Source organism: Artemia sp. Qi Xiang Cuo, chromosome 15 (genome assembly GCF_049724085.1).
Source record: "Artemia sp. Qi Xiang Cuo chromosome 15, ASM4972408v1, whole genome shotgun sequence".
Classification (NCBI taxonomy): Eukaryota; Metazoa; Arthropoda; class Branchiopoda; order Anostraca; family Artemiidae; genus Artemia; species Artemia sp. Qi Xiang Cuo.
In genome coordinates, this window is record NC_142808.1 from 25,629,950 (window position 1) to 25,643,467 (window position 13,518).

At 37.1% G+C, this 13,518-nt stretch overlaps 1 protein-coding gene across 2 annotated transcripts in view; it reads right to left on the reverse strand.

Annotated features, from left to right (window-relative positions):
• The window catches only part of pyd (zonula occludens-like protein polychaetoid), a 253,318-nt gene that overhangs the window by 176,213 nt on the left and 63,587 nt on the right, over window positions 1–13,518 (reverse strand). The gene's annotated exons all lie outside the window — the stretch shown is intronic.

The window sequence follows — 13,518 nt, forward strand, 5'->3', positions numbered from 1 at the left end:
AAAATTGAAAGGTCTAGGTGCCCTTTTTAATAGTCAAAAGTGATTGGAGTGCAGCTACCCCCCCCACGCCCATGATTTCCTCAAATAGACCCAATCAAAATTTTGAGATAGCCAATTTGTTCAGCGTAGTTGAAACATCCAGTAATTATTTCCTTGAAGACTAACCCCTCCCCCAGAGCCGTCAGGGCAAGGGTTGTAAGTTATACCCCGGGAGCATATAAGTAGAGTCCTAGTTGGCAACTAGTTGGCTAGTTTTAATTTGCTTTAAATGTCAGTAGTTGGCAACTTTGTCAGAAGTGCATCGAACCCACGGAACAGGCTTGCCGACTTGCACACTTTTCGCGCGAAATACACTATTTTTTTTTTATCTCAGAGAGTATTGGGTGCAATTTTTTTACTTGCACTCTTTATGAGCAAAAATCACTCTTTTTTGGCGTTCATTTGCACTCTATTTAGACGTCGGCTGTTGACAACCCTGCATTAGTAGTTTCGACAATTCGTTAAATCGACGTCTATTTAACTTCATGCATCTTCAAGTGCATTATCTCCCGTCCTTCGACAAGAATATTCAGGGGAAAGGTCTTTAAGTTATAAAATTTGCCCATAGTTTACGCATAGTATTTGTTATTGGGAAGTATGCATACATTTTCGGGGAGTGGACGAATTTTCTGCTGGAGTGTTTTCCAACTGTATCTTCCATGGGAATTTTTCATTAGGTGAACTTGCCAGAAGAAATAACTTACTCGGGGCATCTGCCAGAATTCCCATACAAATACTTTTTATATGTCTTGCTTTCTCTTTTCCGTCTCAATTTTGCGCGTGAAGTTCTAAATGGTAATTGTCCGGGGTAAATTGTACCAGGATTGAATTGTCTAGAGGATATTTCCGTCGGGAGGGAGATTTCTGACTGGACGTGGGCCGGACTTACAGGCATTATTTAAAAAATGGTCATAAATTAAACAAGAAAACAAGTTTTTTCAACTGAAAGTAAAGAGCAACATTATAACTTAAAACGGAGAGAAATTATTACGTATACGAAGAGGACAGCCCCTCCTCAACGCCTTGCTCTCTACGCTCAAGTTTGAATTTTGTTTCAAGTCTTTAAGAAAAAAAGGGTCGTTTAATTAGAACAATAAGAAGATTTTTTTAAAGCACTAAAATACTTTAGCGTAAAAAGCGAGGTATTGAGAAGGGGGCATTCCCTTTCATATACGTAATACTTTCTGCTCGTTTTAAGTTTTAATGTTGCTCCTTACTTTTAGTTGAAAAAAAACATGTTTTGTTTATCAATAACGGCCGAATTTTATTAAAGGCCCATTGATGCCGTAGAAATATTTATGGTGCCTGATTCACCTTAATTATGTTGTTGATGAATATTGAGCGTCAGTCAGTACATTTGTTTAATTGGATTGAGTAGGTGTGGTTGGATTCGTGACCTTTTATTTTCCTCCCCATTGGTTCATGATGTTCTCCTTAACCTCACAATAATTGCGAAACATTTGTCTGCGCGAAATTACCAATATATATTTTCATTCGTGTGTACTTTGTTACTTCAGAAAACCTGCTTTTATTTTTACAAACAAAGGTAAAACAGGTTCTATTGTCCTTTAGGTTTTTTCTTCATAAGGTTTTTAGGGTAAAGAACGTTTTACCCCTGTTGCCATCTCTGTTTAAAGCTTGGGAGACGGTTTCATTTCAGGTCAGCAGGGCTTTCGACGCAGGATCGTCGTTTATGTAGACCTCGTGGAGATTTGCGAATGCAAAACAATGCTGGAGGCCCTACTTACATGGTACATGTCTTGCTGGGTTTATGGCATCGAGTACGGGTCTCACAAAGGCTTACTCACCGTCATGAATAGGTTTGTTACATAAATTTAATTGAATAGAATAACTTTCATCTATGAACATACAACTTTTTCTTCAAACAAGTTTTCCAGCCTACTCAAATACTGCTCATACCTCTAAAAAGCAAATTTGGTCGAATTATGCATTTTTCTAAATTCTGAATCTACCAATAGCCACAAGACGGGTTTCCACTTCGAAGTTTGACCGTTTTCGCAAAGAAGCCAGCATTTTTTTTACATCCTATTGATCAGTTTTAGAGTCCTTCATATTTTGCAAGTTGTAACTTTTGTTTCGAGCATGCAATCCTTTGATTTTAAGCAAGACCTTAACTCCACCCAAAATTCTGATAAATCATTCGTAAGCCCCACCTTAAAATAAAAACCCTCATACCACTCCTTCTTGACTACTGCATAAAACTTCAGGGAAACTGAGCTACCTTTTCGGGTATATTGTGTCTGTATTTCCTGGCCTCCTTAAACTCTGCTGGACTAATTTTGCAACCTGTTCTACTTCCATCTTGGTAAAACTACCTTAGCCCATAATAATTTTAAATCACTTTTACTTAATGTGACCAAGGAGTCATCCCTGTTTTATATTCTAGGTCTTCCTCCGAAAATAACATCTTGTCTACGCTACTGCCGTTGCTGGAGATTTCTATCGTAATTGTCAAAGTAATATTAATCACAGATGGACCTAACCTAAACGCTATACATACTGACATTATTCTCCCACTTAATAATTACTTATTGTTACGAAGAACCCTTCATGATTGTAGTAACCTTATGAACTGTCTTTGAAGGTATGTTGCCAAGATGGACCCTATGAAGAAAGCCCTCCTACCAGAAAAAGTCAGAGTGTTTTTAAACAAACTGTAAAATAATTTTTCTTGTCTTTTTTTGTAATTTTTTATTCAAATATTTGGGTATGTTTATTATATTGAGTTATATTATTATATAACTTATTATATTATTATATAACTTATTATATTATTACATAACTTATTATAAGTATGTTTATTATGTTGAATAATAAAGAAATAATTGGATTCATTTGTCTTTTCCCGTAGTGTTTGGTCTGATGGTCGTGTTTTTAAGTTGATACCAATTAGTCAAAAGTGATAGGTTGAGACTGTTTGTGCTTTTTTCTCGTTATGTAGTTGGTTTTCGTGGATCATTTTTTATATACTGGGCAGGAGCAACTGCGCTGGACATAGTAGAAGTTTCACTTGGCAAGTTTCCCTTTGGATTTGAACTTTGTATGGTACGATGGATCAAGGTCTTTTCACACTTTTTTTTCTACTGCCATTTGACTTGATATTTTCCCCAGAAATCTGGATCTGTTTTCAAATCCAGCCTTTCAAACAGTTCGTGGTAACGAAATGTAAGTAAGGAGTGACCCGGCTCAAAAGTAGCCGACACTATAAAAAATGGAATTTTGATATCAATAGATACATCAAAGAATTGGATTTTTATGCTGATTTCAAATATATAAGTTTCATCTAGTTTAGTCTTACCTATCAAAAGTTAAGAGCCTGAAAAAAAATTTGCCTTATTTTTGAAAAAAGGAAACACTCCCTAAAAGTGATAGAATCTTAATCAAAATTACACCATCAAATGCAGCGTATCAGAAAACCTTTCTGTAGAGGTTTTAAGCTCCTATCTACAAAAATGTGGAATTTTTGTATGTTTCGCCAGAAGAAAGATCACGGATGCGCGTTTATTTGTTTTTTTTTCCAAGGGTGATCGTATCGATCCATTGATCCTAGAATATCGCGAGAGGGCTCATTCGTACAGAAAAAGGGGGGAAACACTCCCTAAAAGTGACAGAATCTTAATGACAATTACACCATCAGATTCAGCGTATCAGAAAAACTTTCTGTAAAGGTTTTAAGCTCCTATCTACACAAATGTAGGATTTTATGTTTCGTCAGAAGTAATATTACGGATGCGTGTTTATTTGTTTTTTTTCCAGGGGTCATCGTATCAATCCAGTGGTCCTAGAATATCGGGAGAGGGGTCATTCAAACGGAAATAAAGTTCTGATACCCTTTTTAAATGACCGAAAAACCTGGACGGAAACTAGGCCCCCTCCCACGCTCATTTTTTTTATCAGTTACCCGATCAAAATTTTGAGATAGCCATATGGTTCAGCACAGTCGAAAGTTTAATAACTATGTCTTTAAATATGACTTAATCCCCCAAAGCCCCCGAAGAAACGGCTGCAAGTTATGAACTTTGCCCATTGTTTACATGTAGTATTGGTTATTGGGAAGTATTCAGGAAGTATATACAGACGTTTTCAGGAGGGATTTTTCTTAGAAATGGGGGAGGGGATTACGCGGGAGGATCTTTCCATGGAGGATATTTTCATGGGGGAAGGGATATTTCTATGAAGGAGGCGCCAAATTTCAAGCATAATTTAAAAACTATCAAAAATTAAATTAAAGAAAAAATTTCAACTTACAGTAAGGAGCAAAATTAAAACTTAAAACGAACAGAAATTATTACGTATATGAGGAGGTTTGCCCCCTATTCAATACCTCGCTCTTTACGCTAACTTTTTTTTAGTACTTTCAAAACAGCTATCTATTATAATTAAACGGCCTTTCTGATTCAAGGGTCATTCTTAAAGAATTGGAACACCATTCGAACTTCAGCGTAAAGAGCGAGGTATTGACTAGGGGGCAAACCCCCTCATATATGTAATAATTTCGGTTGGTTTTAAGTTTAATGTTGCTCCTTACTTTCAGTTGAAACAGCTTGTTTTTTTAATTAATACATTAGGATTCGATTGTGGTACACCTGTCAAACTTGTTTTCCAGTCGTTTGACAACCCGTTTGCTATTGGAAACGATTTAATTGTAATACCGCTATTAGATTATAAACTATTTTTACTTAATTGTTGAACAATAATTTTTGGTTTGAATAATAGTTGTATATATTCCTATCGAATATGTCCATTAATCAAATTGTAATAGCTGCAATTCAAAATTTCAATTCGGAGCCCTCAAGTGGGACCCTCCCACTCCAAAAAATTCTTTTGTCCCGATCACGCAAAATCACGTGCACCCCCCTCCCATAAAAACCTGTATGGATTGCTCCACCCCTAACGGCTAATCATTATCCATTTACGCTAAAGAAGTGTAATTGTACGCTAAAAAAGCGAGACGCGGAGGCTTCGTTGATAGGTAGAAATGAAATTGGAAGGCCACGCCTCTCACGCCAAACCACCGAAAAAGTACGCTAAATGACAGTAGTTTCGCAACAGGAAAGGTTCGTTTTACGTTGAAAAATTATATTTTCAGGATCACAGGGATTGGCTGTGACGAATACAGTGGGTCCGCCCATAACTTTAAATCAGTCACGATGTACGCTAGAAGACTTTCTTTTTAACCCTTTGACTGAAAAACGCTAAATTAGCGTCCGTTAGTAAAATTACGCTTTTTTAGCATAGGGTTCACTTGTTTCACCATAATTTAGCGTAAAAGTACGAACGGATTTTTTACCGTGTACTAGTTATTCTTGAAACTTTGAATTCAATTCGTGAAATGTTTTCGAACCTGGGCCTTCAGAGGACTGTAAAGAGCAATATCAAAACTAAAAAGCGCATAAACACTGCCTTGGTATAGTTTGAGGGCTTAGCCCTTGAGGTGAATCTTACTTATTTTTTATTCTGAACATTTTTTTTAACTGAAGTTTTTTAATTTTTTTTTGTGTGTCTTAAAATGGCATCTTCCCACCTCATTCGGGGACAACCTGCTTTTCGTTTAGTCCTAGAGGGTTGGAGGATTGATTGATGATGATTATAGCCCAGAAACATGATTGAACCAAATTTTTCGTACAGCTTACTGTTTGAGATACGGTCAGGGTGCCCAAAACAATCCGTAAACAATTTCACTGGAAAATATTTAGCAATTCCTCCTCCGTTTTTTGAAACACCCACGCCTCAGAACCATGCTTGACCACTGTCACCACCAAAGCTTCACATCTTGAATGTGAAGCTCTTAATGTCCATCTTAAGGACATTTTAATGTCCTTCATGTTTCTAAAACCTGAAATGTGTTGCGTACACTGCGAAGCAGTATTTTTTTCGTTCGTTTTACTTCTAACTTCTTTACATTAATATTTAATTAAAGAGCATGAAATTTCTGACCTTTATGAACGATAATGTAAAACTTTTTAAATGAGTGAAATTTATCAGTTCTCAGTTTAAGAAAAAAAGATTTTTAACAGCAAATAGACCAGAATGATCTCTTTTAGTCAAAGTATTATTATATCAATAGTAAAACTGTTGTTTAAAGAACAAGTGGTTGCAGCCCCTCACCTTTTAAATGAGCGAAATTGATCGGTCGTCAGTATACAAAAAAAAAAAAAAAAAAAATGTTGACACTGCTTTTCAAATATTTCACTGTGTTGTCATTAGACCCCTGCACCACGCCGGCGCATCGCCTGAACGCCGCAAACAAGAGGTTCGGTTGACCGCCACCGAAGTGTCGCAACGCTGCCGACGCGCTGTACGCACGCCGCCGCCAGTAGAGGCGGCGGCGTTCGGTTAACTTTGAATTAATTTTGCGGCAATTCTTTATTGCGTCAACCGCAAAGTCGGAGTTTTTCTTTTCTTCTGTGGTTAAGTGTTACGATTTTCCTGATTAGAAATCAAGCAGGGCTTGCACTGTCCCCGAATTCGGGGATTTCCTCGAAAATTTATGTCACCTCGAAAAAAAATTTGGCTACCCGAATCCCCAAAAATCACCCAATCACGTTGCAACCCCTAGTAATTTATCACTAGTAACGATACCTGTCAAATATTACTTTGTATACCATAAGTCTTCAATACTATCTTTTTAACTGAAAGTAAGGAGCGATATTAAAACTTAAAACGAACAGCAATTATTCCGTATATAAAAGGGGCTGTCCCCTCCTCAACGCATCGCTCTTCACGCTATTGTTTATTTATTGTTTTAAAAAGTAGTGGTGACAAAGAGTCAAACTTTAGCGTAAAGAGCGAGGCGTTAAGGAAGGGACAGCCCCTTTCATATACGGAATAATTGCCTTTAGTTTTAAGTTTTAATGTCGCTCCTAACTTTCAGTTAAAAAAAAATGTTTTTTTAAATTTAATTTCTGAACATTTTTCAACTAATGCAGGTTCGATTTTGGTTCGCCCCTCCTCAATACCTTGCTGTTTACGCTAAAGCTGTTAGCACTTTTAAAGCAGCTTCCTATTCTAATTAAATAGCCCCTGTGTTTCAATTTTAGTAAACAGTCAAATTTTAGCGTAAAGAATAAGGTATTGAGGAGGGGGCAGCCCTTCATATATGGCATAATTTCTGTTCCTTTTTAAATAATCCCGGTAAATCTGGCTCACCCTCTATGAAAGATACCGCTCCCCCTCGCGGAGCTTCTCCGTGGAAATTTAATACAACGTCAAGTGCTCCCCCATCCGACAAATTCCCTTCAGACAGTACCTTCCTCGCTGATAATCCCCCCCTCTCTCTGTAAAATTGCTTGTAGACGATTCACCCTGAAAAATCATCCTTAGGATTCTTCCATTTGGATAAGACTTTAATCTCTACATCAGTATCCCTATCACTCTAAAATTGCCCCCTTCCGTGGAAATTATTTCCCAGAAAACAAAACGCGAGGGAAAAAGCCCCCGGAACATATCCATATAAAAAATTTGGCAAAGAGAATGTACGACAATTAAAAAGCATTTCAGATGGTAATTCTGTCAACCCCCCCCCCCAGTGTAACATTTCCTCTAGAATATTCACTATCAGAAATTTCCCTCCCAAAGGAAGATCCTCTCCTTAGAAATCCACCCCAAGCACACACCCCCCCCCCCAAAAAAAATGGCTGTATACTTCCCAATAACAAATACTATATGTACACAATGGACGAAGTTCACAACTTAGAGCCCTTCCCCCGGGAACTGTGGCGGGTCATTTTACACCTAAAGACATAGTTATTAGATTTTGACTCTGGTGAACAAAATGGCTATCTCAAAATTTCGATTCGGTGACTTTGAGAAAAATGAGCGTGGGAGGGGGCCTAGTTGCCCTCCATTTTTTTTGGTCATTTAAAAAGGGCACTAGACGTTTTGATTTTCGTTCGAATGAACCTTCTCGCAGTATTTTAGGACCACTGGGTCGATACGATTACCCCTGGAAAAAAAAAAACAAATAAAAATGCATCCGTGATCTTTCTTCTGGCAGAAAAAAAATACAAAATTCCACATTTTTGCATATAGGAGCTTTAAATTTCTACAATAATAAATAGAAAAAGAAAAATATTACCATTTAAAATTACTGAAAACTAATTTCCTAGTAGTATTTGCCACCCCAAGGGAATTTCACCCCAAGGAGTTATCTGATACGCTGAATCTGATGGTGTGATCTTCAGTAATATTCTATGACTTTAGGGTGTGTTTCCCCCTTTTTTTCTAAAATAAGGCAAATATTCTCAGACTCTTAACTTTTGATGGGTAATAATAAACTTGATGAAATTTGAAATCAGCATAAAAATCCAATCCGATTTGTGTATACTCCTTTTTAATTAGATTCCTTGGATCTTATTGAATGCCACGGCGGATCTATTATCTGTTATTAAAACTATTATGCAAGGGTTCTGAAAAGCCACAGCCATTTCGTTTCTACGAGATTTCTACTTCTCTTGATGAATAAAGAAGAAGACCAGCGTCCAGCCAGCGAGTTGCGAAGTTTTTAACCCATGAATAGGCCCGAATCTTTTATAAATTCAAGCTGGGATTTGAGAAAGACTGATGAAAACATTAATGTTTGTGGTCAACATTTATCGTGCCGGCGGCGCACCACTGACATCTCACCGGCGGCAGCGCAAAGAAAACATCGGTGGCGCTCTGGTGGCGCACCGCCGCTGTTATTTTTGGCCCCATCGCCGCCGGTCTTCCCTTATCGGCGCGGCGGCGTGGTCTAGTTGTCATGGAGAATATTGAAGCGGTATGAAGGATATCTACTCCTTAATTCAAAGAAGTTTTTTCCTCGGTGTCCGTTGATTTCCAAAAGTTTTCTTGATTGCACAAATAAAAAGATTATAATGTGGACAGATTTTTGAAGTAAGCCCACAAAACTTTTGTTAGAATTAAACGTCTGTAAGAATTAAAAGATCAAACTTCATAAATTCTACAGAATGAAAAGGAAAAACATTTTCCGAAGAAGTTTCAAAATTGCGTAGATGATGGCAAGAATATACAGAATCAATTCTATAGAATCAGTGGTTTCAGAAGTCAATGAGCAATAAAATAAATTCTTAAACCCACTCGAAAAACTTTTACATGTCAAAGAAATTAATCCACGGCGGTGTAACTGCAGAGATGGAAAGTTAAATTCCGTTCATTTTAGCTTGTTTTGGGATGAAGCTGGAGGGGGGGGGGGTCGGGAACGATTGATTCAATTCTGATATCTCTTCATGGTTGTAAAAAGTTTTTTCCACTTTCGTGTAGTCATTAGGGTTCGTTTTAGGATTAGATATAATAAATACAATACAGAATCTGAAAAGTAATTCTTCGGAAAATAATTAAATAATTTTTAAGGAAAGTGTGGATGATCTAGTTAAACCAGTTACCATTTTAATGCAAATTAATTTAAAAAAAATTTTCCACAAAAAAGGTTTTTCAAAGAAAAGTAAAAAAACTCCATTAAACCAAAAATGAGCAAAAATAAAATCAAATAATATACCAAGCGTGAAACTACCACAAATCAGCATCGATAAATAAATGAAACCCAAAACGAACATAAGTTACAATAAATAACCGAGTCAAACTCAAAATGAGCAGAAATTAACATGAATAGGGCTCAAAACTCCTGTGGCTTCCCAAGGCCCAAACATAATTTGCACTTTACTGACAAAATATAAATGTTTTTACTTTTATAACTTTAATAAATCAAATAATATTAACATTTTGATTAATAAATACCACTATATGTATATTAAACTGAGAATACACATTTATTTGTATTTTTTTCAGTAAAGTGCAAATCATGCTCTGGTCTTGGGAAGGCACAGGGGTTTTGGAGCCCTACTCATGTTAATTTCTGCTCGTTTTGAGTTTGACTCGGTTATTTTTTGTAATTAAATAAAAAAAAATTGAAACTAAGAAACGACGTTAAAACTTGAAACGAACAGAAATTATTCCGTATATGAAAGGGGATGTCCCCTCCTCAACGCCTCGCTCTTTACGCTAAACTTTTTTATTGTTTAAAAAAATAAGAGTTGTGGTAAAGTCAAACTTTAGCGTAAAGAGCGAGGCGTTGAGGAGGGAACATCCCCTTTCATATACGGAATAATTTCTGTTCGTTTTAAGTTTTAATGTCGCTCCTTACTTTCAGTTTAAAAAACTTGTTTTTTTTTATTTAATTTTTGAACGTTTTTGAATAAATGCAGGTTTTGATCTTGGCTCACCGTACATGAATAATTAAAACAAAATTGGAGTTGTGCCGAAGAGTTAAACTTTAGCGTTAAGAGAGGTGTTGAGGAGGGGACAGCCACTTTCATTACGGAATAATTTCTGTTCGTTTTAAGTAAAAAAACAGAACTTGCAGAAAAATCCCGGAAAACCGGGAGCTAGAATTTGTGTTCTTTGCAAAGTTTTTTGTATGACTTTGTAACTTCACGGTGCCCTGCAATTTGGAATATGCCCCATTATATGCCCCAGGGCATAACTTAGAACCCTTGCCCTGAGGGTTTTGGGGGAGTGTCCTCTTTACTTAGTCCCCGTTTCTTGTCTCGTTTTTGAGTGTCCCCGTTCTTTACTTAGGAAGCGCGATCCTGCTGCCTATGATTTATACAACAACTATCTATATAAACCTTATATGCCCCCAGGGCATAACGTACAACACTTGCCCTGTGGGCTCTGAGGGGGGTTATCATCTTAAGACCAAATTTCCAGAACTTTTAACTAATTTGAACAAAATGGATATCTCAAAATTTGGACTGGATGTGTTTGGGAAAATGGTGGGCATAATAGAAGCGTTAGCCGCTATTCAATCACTTTCAACTTCTAGAAAAGACGCGAGCCCTTTTAATGTCCCATTTCATGAGCCTTTTTGAGGTTTCTAGGACAATGCTTTCAATGAAAGCCTTATGTGCCCCAGGGCATAAATAACAACCGTTGCCTAGAGGGATGTGGGGGGAGAGGTTGTCATCCTCAAAGACCTAATTTCCAAAACTTTCAACTACGTTGAATAAAATGGCTGTCTAAAAATTTTGATTAGATATGTTTGGAGAAAAGGTGGGCGTGAGAGGGGGGTTAGTTGCCTTTAAATCACTTTTGATTATTAAAAAGGGTACTAGCCCTTTGAATTTCAAGTCGAATCAGCACTTTTTCAAGTTTCTACGACAAAGATTTCAATAAAAACCTTATATGCCCCCAGGGCATAACTTATAATCCTTGCCCTGAGGGTTGTGGGGGAGTGTCCTCCTCAAAAATATATTCTCTATCTGGAAATCAACTACGATGAACAAAATGGTATCTCAAAATTTTTATTGGATGTGTTTGGGAGAATGATGAGCGTGGGGGGGGGGGGCTAGTTGCCCTTCAGTCACTTTCGAATATTAAAAAGGGCACTAGCCCTTTGAATTTCCAATCGAATGAGCTTTTTCTGAAGTTTCTACGACAACACCTTCTTTAAAAACTTTATATGCCCACAGGGCATAACTTAAAACCCTTGCCCTGAGGGCTGTGGGGGAGTGTCCTTCTCAAAAACATATTTTCTATCTGGAAATCAACTACGCTGAACAAAATGGCTATTTCAAAATTTTGATTGGATGTGTTTGGGGTAATGATAGGCGTGAGGGGGGGGCTAGTTGCCCTCCAATCACTTTCGACTATTAAAAGGGGCACTAGCCCTTTGAATTTCCAATCAAATGAGCTTTTTTTGAAGTTTCTACGACAACGCCTTCTATTAAAAGCTTAGATGCCCCCTGGGCATGACTTAAAACCCTTACCCTGAGGGTTGTGGGGAGTTTTCTCCTCAAAAACATATTTTCTATCTGGAAATCAACTACGCTGAACAAAATTGTCATCTCAAAATTTTGATTGTATGTATTTGGGGAAATGATGGGCGGGGGGGGGGGGTTGCCCTCCAATCACTTTCGACTATTAAAAAGGGCACTACCCCTTTGAATTTCCAATCAAATGAGCTTTTTTTGAAGTTTTTACGACAACCCCTTCTATTAAAACCTTATATGCCCCCAGGGCATAACTTAAAATCCTTACCCTGAGGGTTGTGGGGAGTTTCCTCCTCAAAAACATATTTTCTATCTGGAAATCAACTACGCTGAACAAAATGGCTATCTCAAAATTTTGATTGGATGTTTTTGGGGTAATGATAGGCGTGAGGGGGGCTAGTTGCCCTCCATTCACTTTCGACTATTAAAAAGGGCACTAGAACTCTCAATTTCCAATAGAATGAGCGCCTTTGAAGTTTCTACGATGACCCCTTCCATATGAAGTGCCCTGCTCTAAAGTAAAAAAATAATAAATAGTACATTGTGCCAAGATCTTTCTTATATGCCCTCAAGGCATAACTTAAAACCCTTGCCCCGAGGGTTGTGGGAGAGTGCCCTCCTCAAAAACATATTTTCTATCTGGAAATCAACTACGCTGAACAAAATGGCTATCTCAAAATTTTGATTGGATGTGCCTGGGGGAATGATGGGCGTGGGGGGGGGGCTAGTTAGACTCCTATCACTTTTGACTATTGAAAAGGGCGCTAGCCACTCCCATTTCCAATTGAATGAGCCGTTTTCGAAGTTTATACGACAACTCCTTCGATACGAAGTGCCCAGGTGGAAAAAAAACACATTGTGCCCACATCTTATAAGTTTAATAAATCAAATAATATTAACATTTTGATTACTAAATTTAAGTATATGTATATTAAACTGACAATGCACATTCATTTGTATTTTTTCAGTAAAGTGCAAGTTATGTTCTGGCCTTGGGAAGGCAAAGGGGTTATGAGTCCAACTTATGTTAATTTCTGCTCGCTTTGAGTTTGACTCCGTTATTTATTGTAATTTCTGTTCTTGGGTTCCATTTATTTATCGATGCTGATTTGTGGTAGTTTCACGCTTGGTAGATTATTTGATTTTATTTTTGCTCATTTTTTGTTTAATGGAGTTCTATACTTTACTTTGAAAAACTTATTTTGTGGAAAAAGTTTTTTAATTAATTTCTGTTCGTTTTATATTGACATAGCCTTTTCAGGAAAAAAAAGTAATATTTTAAATCTTTTCGTTTTTTAAGACTTTATAGTTTGTCCTGCTATTTGTATGCTAGAGAAAAATTTTCAGCAATTTTTAACAACATATACCCTTTTAAAAATCTGGACATAAATAGTACTGTTTAATTAAGTTTCATACCTCCTCTAGTTGACCTGAAATGGAAAACTTGATACCATTCACAAAAAAATTTGTTTACTTTCTTTGATAGCTTGGATACACTTACACTATTTTGATTCGGTTAAATTTTAAGAGCAGAGGTAGCCTCGAAAGTTTGAACATAATCCCCTCAGTCGTTCTCGGGATACTGCTGAGATGCCTTATTAGGAATTAGCATTATCACAGTGCATTTTGATTTAATATTAAGGCAACATTTCGTTTTTAAACATAATGGGCAAATGGGAGGGTGGGAGTG